General features: G+C 46.1%; 1 non-coding gene and 1 pseudogene across 1 annotated transcript; one reads left to right on the top strand and one right to left on the bottom strand.

Moving 5' to 3' along the window:
• Positions 1-7,727: 7,727 nt before the first annotated feature.
• On the bottom strand, positions 7,728-7,925 carry LOC123568980 (U2 spliceosomal RNA). The gene has a single exon (XR_006692522.2). It is a non-coding gene; the product is annotated as a U2 spliceosomal RNA (small nuclear RNA).
• A 513-nt stretch (positions 7,926-8,438) lies between these two features.
• Positions 8,439-9,607, top strand: LOC102133435 (HIG1 domain family member 1A, mitochondrial pseudogene; annotated as a pseudogene).
• The last annotated feature ends 3,076 nt before the right edge of the window (positions 9,608-12,683 follow it).

The following is a 12,683-nucleotide window of genomic DNA, read 5'->3' on the forward strand; positions in this document are numbered from 1 at the left end:
ATAATTGAGGGATGTTCCACAAAATAATTGGCTGGTACTCTTCAAAAGTGACAAATTCATGGAAGAAGAAGAAACCAGAGGCTGGGTGCAGGGGCTCACGCCTCTAATCCCAGGATTTTGGGAGGGCGAGGCAGGCGGATCGCTTGAACCCAGGAGTTTGAGACCAGCCTGGGCAACATGGCGAAACCTCATCTCTACAAAAAATACAAAAATTAGCCGAGCATGGTGGCGCGTGCCTGCAGTCCCAGCACTTTGGGAGGCCAAGGCAGGCGGATCACGAGGTTAGGAGTTCAAGACCAGCCTGACCAACATGGTGAAACCTCGTCTCTACCAAAAATACAAAAATTAGCCAGGCGTGGTGGCGCGCGCCTATAATCCCAGATACTCAGGAAGCCGAGGTAGGAGAATTGCTTGAACCCGGGAGGCAGATGTTGCAGTGAGCCGAGATCAAGCCATTGCACTCCAGCCTGGGCAACAGAGCGAGACACTGTCTCAAAAAAGAAAGAAAAAAAGAAACAAACAAACAAAAACAAGTCAGAAGGAGCCAAATCTGGACTATGAGGCAGATGCCTAATGATTTCCTGTTGAAACTCTCACAAAATTGACCTTCTTTGGTGAGAGGAATGATCAGGAGCATTGTCACGGTGGAGGACTCTCTGGTGAAGCTTTCCTGGGTGTTTTTCTGAGAAAGCTTTTGCTACACCAAACACTCTCAAAATAAGCAGACGTTGCCATTCTTTGGCTGCCCAGAAAGTCAACAAGCAGAATGTTTTGAGCATCCCCGTAAACTGATGCCATTGCCTTTGCTCTTGACTGGTCTGCTTTTGAGTTGACTGAACCACTTCCACCTCTTGGAAGCCATTGCTTTAATTGTGCCTCGCCTTCGGTATCCTACTGTGAAAGCCATGTTTCATCTGTTACAATTCTTCCAAGAAATGTTTCAGGATCTTGATCCTGCTTGTTTTAAAATTTCCATGGAAAGCTCTGCTCTTGTCTCCAACTGATTTGGATGCAATGGTTTTGGCATCCATTGAGTGGAAAGTTTGCTTCACTTAAATTTTTCAGTCAGAATTGTATAAGCTGAACTAATGAAGGTGGCTTAGTGTTGGCTATCATTTCTGCTGTTAATCATTTAGTCCTCTTCAATCAGGGTACCAATAAGATTGTTTTCCTCACAAATTGTTGTGGGTGATCTGTTGCTGCACACTTCATCTTCAACATCATCTTATCCCTTCTTAAAACAAGTTGCCTATTTGTAAACTGCTGATTTCTTTGGAGCATTGTCTCCATAAACTTTTCTTTTTTTTTTTTTTTTTTTTTTTTTTTGAGACGGAGTCTCGCTCTGTCACCCAGGCTGGAGTGCAGTGGCCGGATCTCAGCTCACTGCAAGCTCCGCCTCCCGGGTTTACGCCATTCTCCTGCCTCAGCCTCCCAAGTAGCTGGGACTACAGGCGCCCGCCACCTCGCCCGGCTAAGTTTTTGTATTTTTAGTAGAGACGGGGTTTCACTGTGTTAGCCAGGATGGTCTCGATCTCCTGACCTCGTGATCCGCCCGTCTCGGCCTCCCAAAGTGCTGGGATTACAGGCTTGAGCCACCGCGCCCGGCCTGTCTCCATAAACTTTTCATAAAGCATCAGTGATCTCTTCATCCTTCCACCAATGCTTCACTATCAATTTCGTGTTTGTTCTTGCTTCAATTTTAGCATAATTCATGTTTCTTTCATAGGGATTATTTTAAAACTGATATCTTATCCTTCTTAGTGTCTCAAACTAGATTCTGTTAAGACATTTAACATTTTTTTCTATTTTTTTTGTATTTCTCTCTCTCTCTTTTTTTTTTGAGACTGAGTCTTGCTCTGTCGCCAGGCTGGAGTGCAGTGGCGCAATCTCGGCTCATTGCAACTTCCGCCTCCCGAGTTCAAGCGAATGTCCTGCCTCAGCCTCCTGAGTAGCTGAGACCATAGATGCGTGCCACCACGCCCAGCTAATTTTTGTATTTTTAGTAGAGACGGGGTTTCACCATGTTGGCCAGGATGGTCTTGATCTATTGATCTTGTGATCTACCCACCTTGGCCTACGAAAATGCTGGGATTACAGGCGTGAGCCACCGTGCCCGGCCTTTTTTTTTTTTTTGCGATGGAGTCTCACTGCGTTGCCCAGGTTGGAGTGCAGTAGTGCAATCTCGACTCACTGTAGCCTGGTCGACAAGAGTGAGAGTCCATCACAAAAAACAAAAAACAAAACCAAACAACAAAGTGCATGATGAGGGTTTGGCAGGGTTAGGGAGGCAGGCTGGAAGCAGATCATGCAGAAATCCAAATGTCCCCTTAGAAAGGTCCTTGTCAGATTAGCAAGCCCACTCTGGTCACTGAGCATCTGTCCCAGCCTCCTCCCAGCTGGCTGCCTGGACCACAGAGGCTGGAACAGTTGAAAACAAAAAACAAAAAACAAAAAACAACAACAAAAAACATGAGTTCCAGATATTCCTTCCACAATTTCTTTTATTTTTTATTTTTTTTCAAGACAAGAGTTTCACTCTTGTTGCCCAGGCTGAAGTGCAATGGCACAATCTCAGCTCACAACTTCTGCCTCCCATGTTCAAGCGATTCTCCTGCCTCAGCTTCCTAAGTAGCTGGGATTACAGGCGTGAGCCACCATATCCAGTTAATGTTTGTATTTTTAGTAGAGATGGGGTTTCACCATGTTGGTTAGGCTGGTCTTAAACTCCAGATCTCAGGTGATCCACCCACCTTGGCCCCCCAAACTGCTGGGATTACAGGCATGAGCCACTGCATCCGACCCAGATTCATAAACACAGATGGAAAAATCCTAAGCAAATTATTAGCAAAATGAATCTGGTAATATATAGGAAGAGAACGCACTGTGCCCAAGTTGGATTTATTCTAAAAATGCAAGGTTAGAGATGAGAAAATTGATTAATCTGATTTCCCCCCTTAACAGATTACGGGAGAAAATTGAACAATCTCAAGGATCGCAGAGAGTACATCTTGCCATGTGCAGTGAACTAGACCCCACAAGTACATATCACACCATGTAGTAAGGGACTTGAGGCAAGGAGCAGCAGGAGAGGCAGTGGCTGTGCAGAAAGTCTTTTGGTCCAGTTGTTGAGACAGCATCTAGAGTTTGGGAGCCTTATCTGGAATGTGTCAGCTTTGCACTAAATAAATAAAAATTACCCTACACTTTGTGGTTTAAATGAAAAAAAAAAACACCCAATTTATTATCTCACAGTTTCTGTAGATGAGGAATGTGGGAGCATTAACTTGGAAGTTCTGCCTCACAGTCTCTCATGAAGTTTGCAGTCAAGATATTGGCCAGGGCTACCGTCTTCTGAGGGTTTGTGTGGGGCTGCAGGATTGCCTTCCCAGGCAGCTCTCTTACACGGCTGTGGGCTGGGAGGCCTTAGTTCCTCACCATGTGAACCTGTCCACAGGGCTGCTGAGTGTCTCATGACAGCTAGCTTCCCCCAGAGCAAGAGATCCAAGAGACAGTGCAGACAGGAAGCCAAAGTGTGTTTGTGCCAGCTCTCCTAGGTCTCTCACCACCACCTTCATTCGTTCTATTCTTTAGAAGTGAGTCACTAAGTCCAGTTTACATTCGGGGGAGGGGAGCGAGCCTCCATGTCTTGAAAAGAGGAGTATCAGGCCAGGTGCAGTGGCTCACATCTTTAATCCCAATACTTTGGGAGGCCAACGTGGGCAGATCACAAGGTCAGGAGTTCAAGACCAGCCTGACCAACATGGTGAAACCCCATCTTACTAAAAATACAAAAATTAGCCAGGTGTGGTGGCCCACACCTGTAATCCTAGCTACTCAGGAGGCTGAGGCAGGAGAATCACTAGAATCCGGGAGGCGGAGGTTGCAGTGAGCCAAGATCACGCCACTGCACTCCAGCCTGGGTGACAGAGCGAGACTCTGTCAAAGAAAAGAAAAGAAAAGAAAGAGAGAGAAAGGAAGGAAGGAAGGAAGGGGCATCTAGAATGCATGGACATTCCTAAAACCACCTCACCTGGGAGACTCAAGGCCTGGTTGAAACATCCATCCACCTACTTAGTGCCTGTACTGGAAGAAGAGGAAATCAGATAGCCAGAGGATTGTTTCACTTTCAATTCAGCTACAAAACTCCTTGGCCATTCGTGTTTCCTGGCAATCGCACTGCAGATGTCTAGAAACTTCACATTTCCACTTTTTTTTCTTACAAAAATGTCATTCAGAATCACAATTCCACTTTCTGAGGTAACTAATCACACCCTCTTCTCTCTCTGCAAAGCTCCAACATGCCTTCTTTCCCTTTTTCTTTTTTTGCTTTGAGACAGGGTTTCACTGTCACCGAGGCTGTTTAGTGCGGTGGCTCGATCTCTGCTCACTGCAACCTCTGCCTCCTGGGCTCAAGCCATCCTCCCACCTCAGCCTCCTGAATAACTTGAACCACAGGTGCGTGCCACCAAACCCAGCTGATTTTTTGTAGATACAGGGTTTCACCATGTTGCCCCGGCTGGTCTTGAACTCCTGGGCTTAAGCAGTCTACCCCCCTTGGCCTCCCAAAATGCTGGGATTACAGGTGTGAGCCACTGCGCTCAGCCCCTTTTCCTTTTTCTTCTCCTCTATCTTACCTGAATCTGCACCTGTAAACACTTTCTCTGCCTCCTCTCCTACTAGAATGGAACAGCCATCTTTCTCCTCTTTTCTTTTTTATTTTTATTTTTTTATACAGACGGGGTCTCGCTATATTGGCCAGGCTGGTCTCAAACTCCTGGGATCAAGTGATCCTCCTGCCTCAGCCTCCCAAAGTGCTAGAATTATAGGCGTGAGCCACCACGCCCAACCTCTCTCTTCCTTTCAAAGCTTCTGGGTCCTCCTCACCTGCTCGCCTCCCCTCCCTTCTTGATTTCTCAAAGTCATCACTTCTCTATGTGCTTCCTGGTTTATTTTTTGTCTTTAATATTCTGTAAGCTTCATAAGGGAAGGGAGGTTTTTCTATTTCATTTGCTAATACATTTACAACACTTAGAACAAGACCTGGTTCAAGGTGGACACTGGATAAATACTTGAGTGAATAATTGAGTGAATGAATGTGAAGAGGAAACCCCACCCATTCTAGCTGGAAGGAAAAATGAGGAGGCAGGAGGAGCAAGTGTGAGCAGTAGGAGGAAAGGTGTGTGCCCTGAATCTCCTGCACTAGGCAAAAGTCTCATGAGGGCAGATGTCTTTTTTGCTCACCCTGGAATCCCAGCACCCAGCCCTGCACCTGGCACATAACAGGTAACTGTGTGCTGATTGCCCAGGTGCCAGCTGATTGCCCAACTTGCACCTTAGCGCCCCAGCCCCTTTCCTTATACTAGTCTTGGGTGATCCATGCTGCCCGCGGATCTGTCCCCGCCTGCCCCTCTATTCCTACTTCCCTTTCTCAGATGCTCAGGACAGCCTGAGTTGAGTCCTAATGTGGCCTCACTGCCCAGCTGCCCGTGCCCCTGCAGAGGGATGACAGACATCAACCTCCTGTCCCTGCTCTGCCCTCTGAGGACACCCAGACTCGAGACAACTGCCTAGGGTGGCAGCCTGCCAAGGGGCCCGAGGTGGCTGTTCCCTGGCTTTGCACAGAAACTGTTGGAAATGACAGCCCCAAGACACTGCTTCGATAGTAGGAAGAAATCACCACAGGCCCTCACTGGAGAGCCGGCCTGGGCAGCAGAGCGAGACTTCCGTCTCAAAAAAAACAAAAACAAAAACAAAACACCAAAGTGCATGATGAGGGCCAGGCACAGTGGCTCACGCCTGTAGTCCCAGCACTTTGGGAGGCTGAGGCAGGTGGATCACCTGAGGTCAGGAGTTCGAGACCAGCCTGGTCAACATATGAAATCCCATCTCTACTAAAAATACAAAAATTAACTGAGCATGGTGGCAGGTGCCTGTAATCCCAGCTACTCAGGAGGCTGAGGCAGGAGAATTGCTTATACTCGGGAGGTGGAAGTTGCAGTGAGTTGAGATCATGCCATTGCACTCTAGCCTGGTCAACAAGAGTAAGACTCCATCTCAAAAATAAATAAATAAATAAACAAACAAACAAAGTGCATGATGAGGATTTGGCAGGGTTAGGGAGGCAGGCTGGAAGCAGATCATGCAGAAATCCAAATGTCCCCTTAGAAAGGCCCTTGTCAGATTAGCAAGCCCACGCTGGTCACTGAGCATCTGTCCCAGCCTCCTCCCAGCTGGCTGCCTGGACCACAAAGGCTGGAACGGTAAAAATAAATAAACAAATAAATAAAAATAAATAAATAAATAAACAAACATGAGTTGCAGATATTCCTTCTGGTTTTGTTTGTTTGTTTGTTTTAGACTCAGTTTCACTCTTGTCTCCCAGGCTGGAGTGCTGTGGTGGGATCTCGGCTCACCGCAACCTCTGCCTCCTGGGTTCAAGTGATTTTCCTGCCTCAGCCTCCCAAGTAGCTGGGATTACAGGCATGTGCCACCACGGGTGGCTAATTTTTTATTTTTAGTAAAGACAGGGTTTCTTCATGTTGGTCAGGCTGGTCTTGAACTCCCGACTTCAGGTGATCCGCCCCCTTGGCCTCCCAAAGTGCTGGGATTATAGGTGAGAGCCACCGTGCCCAGCCTCCTTCCACAGTTTCAATCATGTGAGACTTACATTTGGAACCAAGTAGAGTCGAGGGAGACAGGTAACAGCCCCCGGGCACTCCTTCTGCTGGTGTGGGTCCAGCAGGGATAGTGAGACTGGGCCTAATGCACTGTGGAGCTTTCCAGATTCTGGGATTGCAGTTAGTGTCTCAGTTGAGCAGCTGAGTATGCATGGCCTGTGACATGCCACTCCAAGTAGATCTGCCAGGGGCCCTTCCCAGGAAATTATTTATAACAATTCCAGCAGAGATGGCTTCTCATCCTCCTTGAAGCTGCTGGACTCTGAGTCCCTGGTTCTGCCAGAGCTCATCACTCTAGACCTTTCAGGCCTAACACAATTCACTTATCCAATCATTCAGTCATCCATCATCCCCTTAGCCAATCCAATCTTTTTTTTTTGAGACAGAGTCTAACTCTGTCGGCCAGGGGCTGGAGTGCAGTGGCGCTATCTTGGCTCACTGCAACCTCGACTTCCCGGGTTCAAGCGATTCTTCTGCCTCAGCCTCCTGAGTAGCTGGGATTACAGGCGCGTATCACCATACCTGGCTAATTTTTGTATTTCTAGTAGAGATGGGGTTTCATCATGTTGGCCAGGCTGCTCTTGAACTCCTGACCTCACTCAGGTGATCCACCTGCCTTGGCGTCCCAAAGTGCTAGGATTACAGGCGTGAGCCACAGCGCTCAGCCCAATCATTTGTTGACTCACTTCTTCAACACTCCCTGAGTTCTTATTCTGTAGCAGGCCCTGGCTCTGGGGCCGAGAACAGGGAGTCAAATTAGATTAGGGCTGTGAAACAAGCCACTCTCAAACCTGGAGGCTTATGACAATAACAATCATTTATTTTACCATTACGCAATTTGGGCAAGGCCTGGTTGAGACAGCTCTTCTTGTGCCTCCAGCTTCATCCTTGGAGCTGGAGGACCCTTCAAAGATGGTGCACTCCAATGGCTGGCAAGTTGATGCTGGCTAGAGCTATTTATTTGTTTATTTAAATTCCCCCAGCCAATTGGATGGTAAGGCTAGAGCTTTTTATTCCCTACTTTTTTCATTTTTAAACTTTATCTCCCCTTAGGGGTACACTGTTCCTGGAGGTACTGCAATGCTAGGTCGATGTGTGGAGTGGGTGGGGCAAGCTCCTATTCTATCTCTTAGTTCCAAAAATCTATTTAATATAGATTGTGTCCTCAAGTAGAGGACATATCAGATATTAAACTGATAAAAACAGATACTACTACACTTGATCTTACCCAAAAGGCTGAGAATGGAGCTTTGATTCTCCTCTACATGGACCTCCCCACAGGACTGCCTGGGCTTCCTCACAGCATGGTGGCTGAATTCCAAGAAAGGAAAACAGAGCTGCCAGTTCTGTCTTAAAGGGTAAGTCCAGAATTGGGCACAGCATCATTTCCACCATATTCTACTGGTTCAAAGCAAGTCATCGGCCAAGTCTAGAATTAAGGGGGTGGAGAAGTAAACCCCACTTTTCCATGAGGGAAAGGATAAGGAATTTGTGAGCATTTGTAATCCACAAACCTAACTAGGAGTGCAGTTTCATGCTGCTTGGATTGAGGAATTGACTGATTGGTTGGATAACTGACTGTTTGAGTTTGATTGACACAAACTAAGGATTATTTCTCATTATATCTCTTTCTGCATGGTGGGCCTTTTCTGGAGTAACTAACACTGCAGAAAAGTGGCCTCGTCCCACTTTCTGTCACTCACTCCTCCCAAGAAGTAGAGAAGAGACTTTTCTTGGTGAAGTTGTTAGAAGCAACTAGGTATGGGACCCAAAGTGAGATAGGAGGCAGGTCTCGATTCTGGAGGTGGGGCTGGGACACCAGACCAAATTGAGGACTTGCTGAAACAGGGATGGGGGTGGAGGCAGCTTTCCATAAGACACACCCACCAGTGTGCCATGTCAGTTTACCATTGCCATGGCAACACCTGGAAGTTACTGCCCCTTTCTGTGTTAATGACCAAATGACTCAAGAATTTACCACCCTATTTCTAGAAATTTCTGCATAATCTGCTCTCTAATTTGCATATAATTAAAAGTGGCTATAAATATGACTGCAGAACTGCCTCTGAGCTGCTACTCAGGGTAGCCCTGGTCTGCAAGGAGCAGTACATCTGCTGCTGCTGTGCACTGCCACTTCAATAAAAGTGGCTAACAGCACTGGCTCACAGTGGAATTCTTTCCTGGACAAAGCCAAAAACCCTCCCAGCCTAAGCCCCAATTTGGGAGCTTGCCTACCCTACATCAAAAGGAGGAGAAACCTTTGGGAGCAGAGTGGGTAAGTCTGTGCAACTCTGGGATGGGTACGGGGACATCAAATGGCATTTTCTCAACAACTCTATTGGTTACAGAAGTAACATTTTTATCTCTATCCTATGTGTCTGTTTTTCAGATGGTACTAAACTTGGGCAGGGAAGGACAGGGTATTACGTTGCATGCCCTGTAAAAACGCTTGGTCTAAATCTGTCACATACTTGGCACTTAAAACACGTTAAGTGTTAACTAAAAGAATGTTGACATCAGGTGTGACAGGTTTTCTGCTCTAAGGAGATTCTTCAAGCGGTCACTACGTCAACAGACACAGATGTTTCCCTTTCTTCATATGATGAAGATCAGGGATCCAAACTTATTCGAAAAGCTAAAGAGGCACTATTCGTACCCGTTGGAATAGTAGGTTTTGCAGCACTTGTTACATATGGATTATACACATTGAAGAGCAGGGGAAATACTCAAATGTCCCTTCATCTGGCTTTGCTGCAGGAGCAACAACCGTTGGTAAGGGCTGTTCCGTGTATCGGGAATTCTGGGCAAAACCTAAGTCTTAGAAGAAGAGATGCTGTCTCCATCTTGTTGGACGAGCTTGCTTTAGTTAGACGTCTCATTATTGAAGTTATGTGTTATTGTGGAAAATAAACTATTTGAGTGGGTTTAGATGGTAACAGCATTTTGAATATTGGCTTCCTTTCTTGCAGGCTTGATTTGCCTGGTGACCAAATTACTAGTGACTAGTTTACTAACTAGGTCATTCAAGGAAATCAAGTTAGCATAAAAGAAACATGTCACCTAAATGCACTAGATTGTGTTGAAATGTCCATCTTCTTCCATTGTGAAGATGAACTTAGTTCTAAAGGAGATAGCAGGCCAACCCTGAAGTACTCCCAGTTTGCTGCAGGATCTCACATGTTTTGGATGTTATATAAGAGTCCTATTTGCCCTAGTTAACTTTTTTCTGCCCGTCTTGTGGACTGGCTGGCTCTTTTAGAACTCCGTCCAAAAAGGGCATGGAATATAACTTGTAAAGCTTCCCACAACTGGCAGTATCTATGTGTGTGTTTAAACGAAATCTAGAAAGCTTACAATAGAGCTGCATAGTAGTGGTATTTATTAAAGAATCACAATTGTAAACATGAGAATAACTTATGGATTCTAGTTTAGTTATTTTGTAATTGCAGAATTATATTTTTGCTGCTGTTATATCTGAATAATTTTTAAATGTCATCTTGAGATAGAAATACATATTTAAGCACTCATGCAAAGGTAAATGAACACTTTTTTTTTTTTTGAGACGGAGTCACGCTCTGTCGCCAGGCTGGAGTGTAGTGGCATGATCTCGGCTCACTGCAACCTCCACCTCCCGGGTTTGAGCGATTCTCCTGTTTCAGGCTCCTGAGTACCTGGGACTACAAGTGCACACCACCATGCCTGGCTAAGTTTTATATTTTTAGTAAAGACAGGGTTTCACCATGTTGGCCAGGATGGTCTCAATCTTGACCTCGTGATCTGCTGGCCTCAGCCTCCCGAATTGCTGGGATTACAAGCATGAGCCACTGTGCCCGGCCCAATGAACCCTTTTTAAATGTGTGCGTTGCTTATTTTTTCCCTCAGAATTATAGACATTAAACCAAACAAATTACCTATAATGGAATTGATTAATGACTTACGAGAAAGCTGGTTTGGCCAGACAGTATACCCAAACTTTTATAAACCATGGAATGTTATTACATTTGTGAAATTCTCTTGTCTAACCTGAATTTACATTTCATGGTGATAACATGGTATATGTACTGTTGTTAAAGTAAGTGAGTATCTAAACAAAAAAAAAAAGAATGTCAACATCAATTCTGACAGGACAGGAATTTGGACAATGTAGCTTTTACTCATTCATTCTTCCACTAATGCATTCATTCAGCAGATAGTCCAATACCCTGCAATTAGCTTGTGGATCTCACCACCATGAGACTGAAAGCTCCATGAGGTCAGGGAAGGTATTTTGTTCTCCACAGTGTCCTCAAAACCTGGCCTGGGGCCTGAACATAGTAGGCCCTCAGTAAATGTTTGCTAATTGAAGGAATGAGATCAGAGGCCAAGGGAAGTCCAAAGGCAGTCTAGACAGACCAACGGACAGACAAACTGACCTCATGTGTGGTCAGTCCCACATTCAATGCACACTTCTTGGCAGGGGTCATTCAGGGAATGTTGGAGGGTCTGGCCTTCCAGGCTGGGAGTACCTGGAGTGTTCCACCATGGAAGAGGGAGAATAGTTCCTCATTTTCTCTTTCATGGAGGGAGAATGTGAGAATCCAGATGTTGTTGTCAAAAATGTTGAAAAACTTTGGCCGGGCACGGTGGCTCAAGCCTGTAATCCCAGCACTTTGGGAGGCCGAGGCGGGCGGATCACAAGGTCAGGAGATCGAGACCACAGTGAAACCCCGTCTCTACTAAAAATACAAAAAATTAGCCGGGCGCGGTGGCGGGCACCTGTAGTCCCAGCTACTCAGGAGGCTGAGGCAGGAGAATGGCGGGAACCTGGGAGGCGGAGCTTGCAGTGAGCCGAGATCGCGCCACTGCACTCCAGCCTGGGCAACAGCGTGAGACTCCGTCTCAAAAAAAAAAAAAAAAAAAAATGTTGAAAAACTTTAAGCCAAACGCAGCAGCTCATGACTGTAATCTCAACACTTTGGAAGGCCAAGGCAGGTAGATTGTGTGAGCCAAGGAGTTTGAGACCAGCCAGGGTAACATGGCAAAACCCCATATCTACAAAAAATACAAAAATTAGCCAGGCACGGTGGTGCATGCCTGTAGTCCCAGCTACTCTGTAGGGCTGAGGTGGGAAGATCACTTGAGCCCAGGAGTTTGAGGCTGCAGTGAGCCCTGATCATGCCACTGCACTCCACCAGCCTGGGTGATAGAGCAAGACACTGTCTCAAAAAAAAAAAAAAAAAAAAAAAGGCCAGGCGTGGTGGCTCACATCTGTAATCCCAGCACTTTGGGAGGCCGAGGCAGGTGGATCATGAGGTCAGGAGATCGAGACCATCCTGGCCAACATGGTGAAACCCTGTCTCTACTAAAAATACAAAAAATTAGCCGGGCATGGTGGCGGGCACCTGAAGTCCCAGCTACTTGGGAGGCTGAGGCAGGAGAATCACTTGAACCCGGGAGGCGGAGGTTGCAGTGAGCTGAGATTGCACCATTGCACTCCAGCTTGGGCAAAAAGAGTGAAACTCCATCTCAAAAAAAAAGAAAAGAAAGAAGAAAAAGAAAAAAAAAGACTTTAGACAAATTAAATTTAGCACAGTTTATTTGAGCAAAGAATCATTCATGAACCAGGCAGCCCTCAGAACGAGAGGACATTCAGAGAGCACTACTCAGCAGTGTGAGCAGTGAGATTTTATAGGATAAACCCAGAAGTAAAATCGAGAAATCCCCTGATTGGCTACATTTGGGCATCTGCCTAATTTGGACATGGTGTGATGAGCTGGCTGCCTATGATTAGCTGAAACCTGACTGCTTGTAATTGGCTGAAACTTTCTTGCTTGTTAATACTCCCATGTTAGGTTTCAGTTTGTTTACATACTAAGTTAGACTGCAATGTGTTAGGTAGGAACTGAAAGCATGGAAGCAGCCTCAGGCTAAGGCCCTCTTTATTTAATTCATCAAGGGATAACCCCTCCCAGGTATCCTGGGATTCCCTCCCAGGCATCCCCCTCTACTCTTCAGCAGCATGCTCTC

This window comes from Macaca fascicularis, chromosome 14 (genome assembly GCF_037993035.2).
Source record: "Macaca fascicularis isolate 582-1 chromosome 14, T2T-MFA8v1.1".
NCBI lineage: Eukaryota > Metazoa > Chordata > Mammalia > Primates > Cercopithecidae > Macaca > Macaca fascicularis.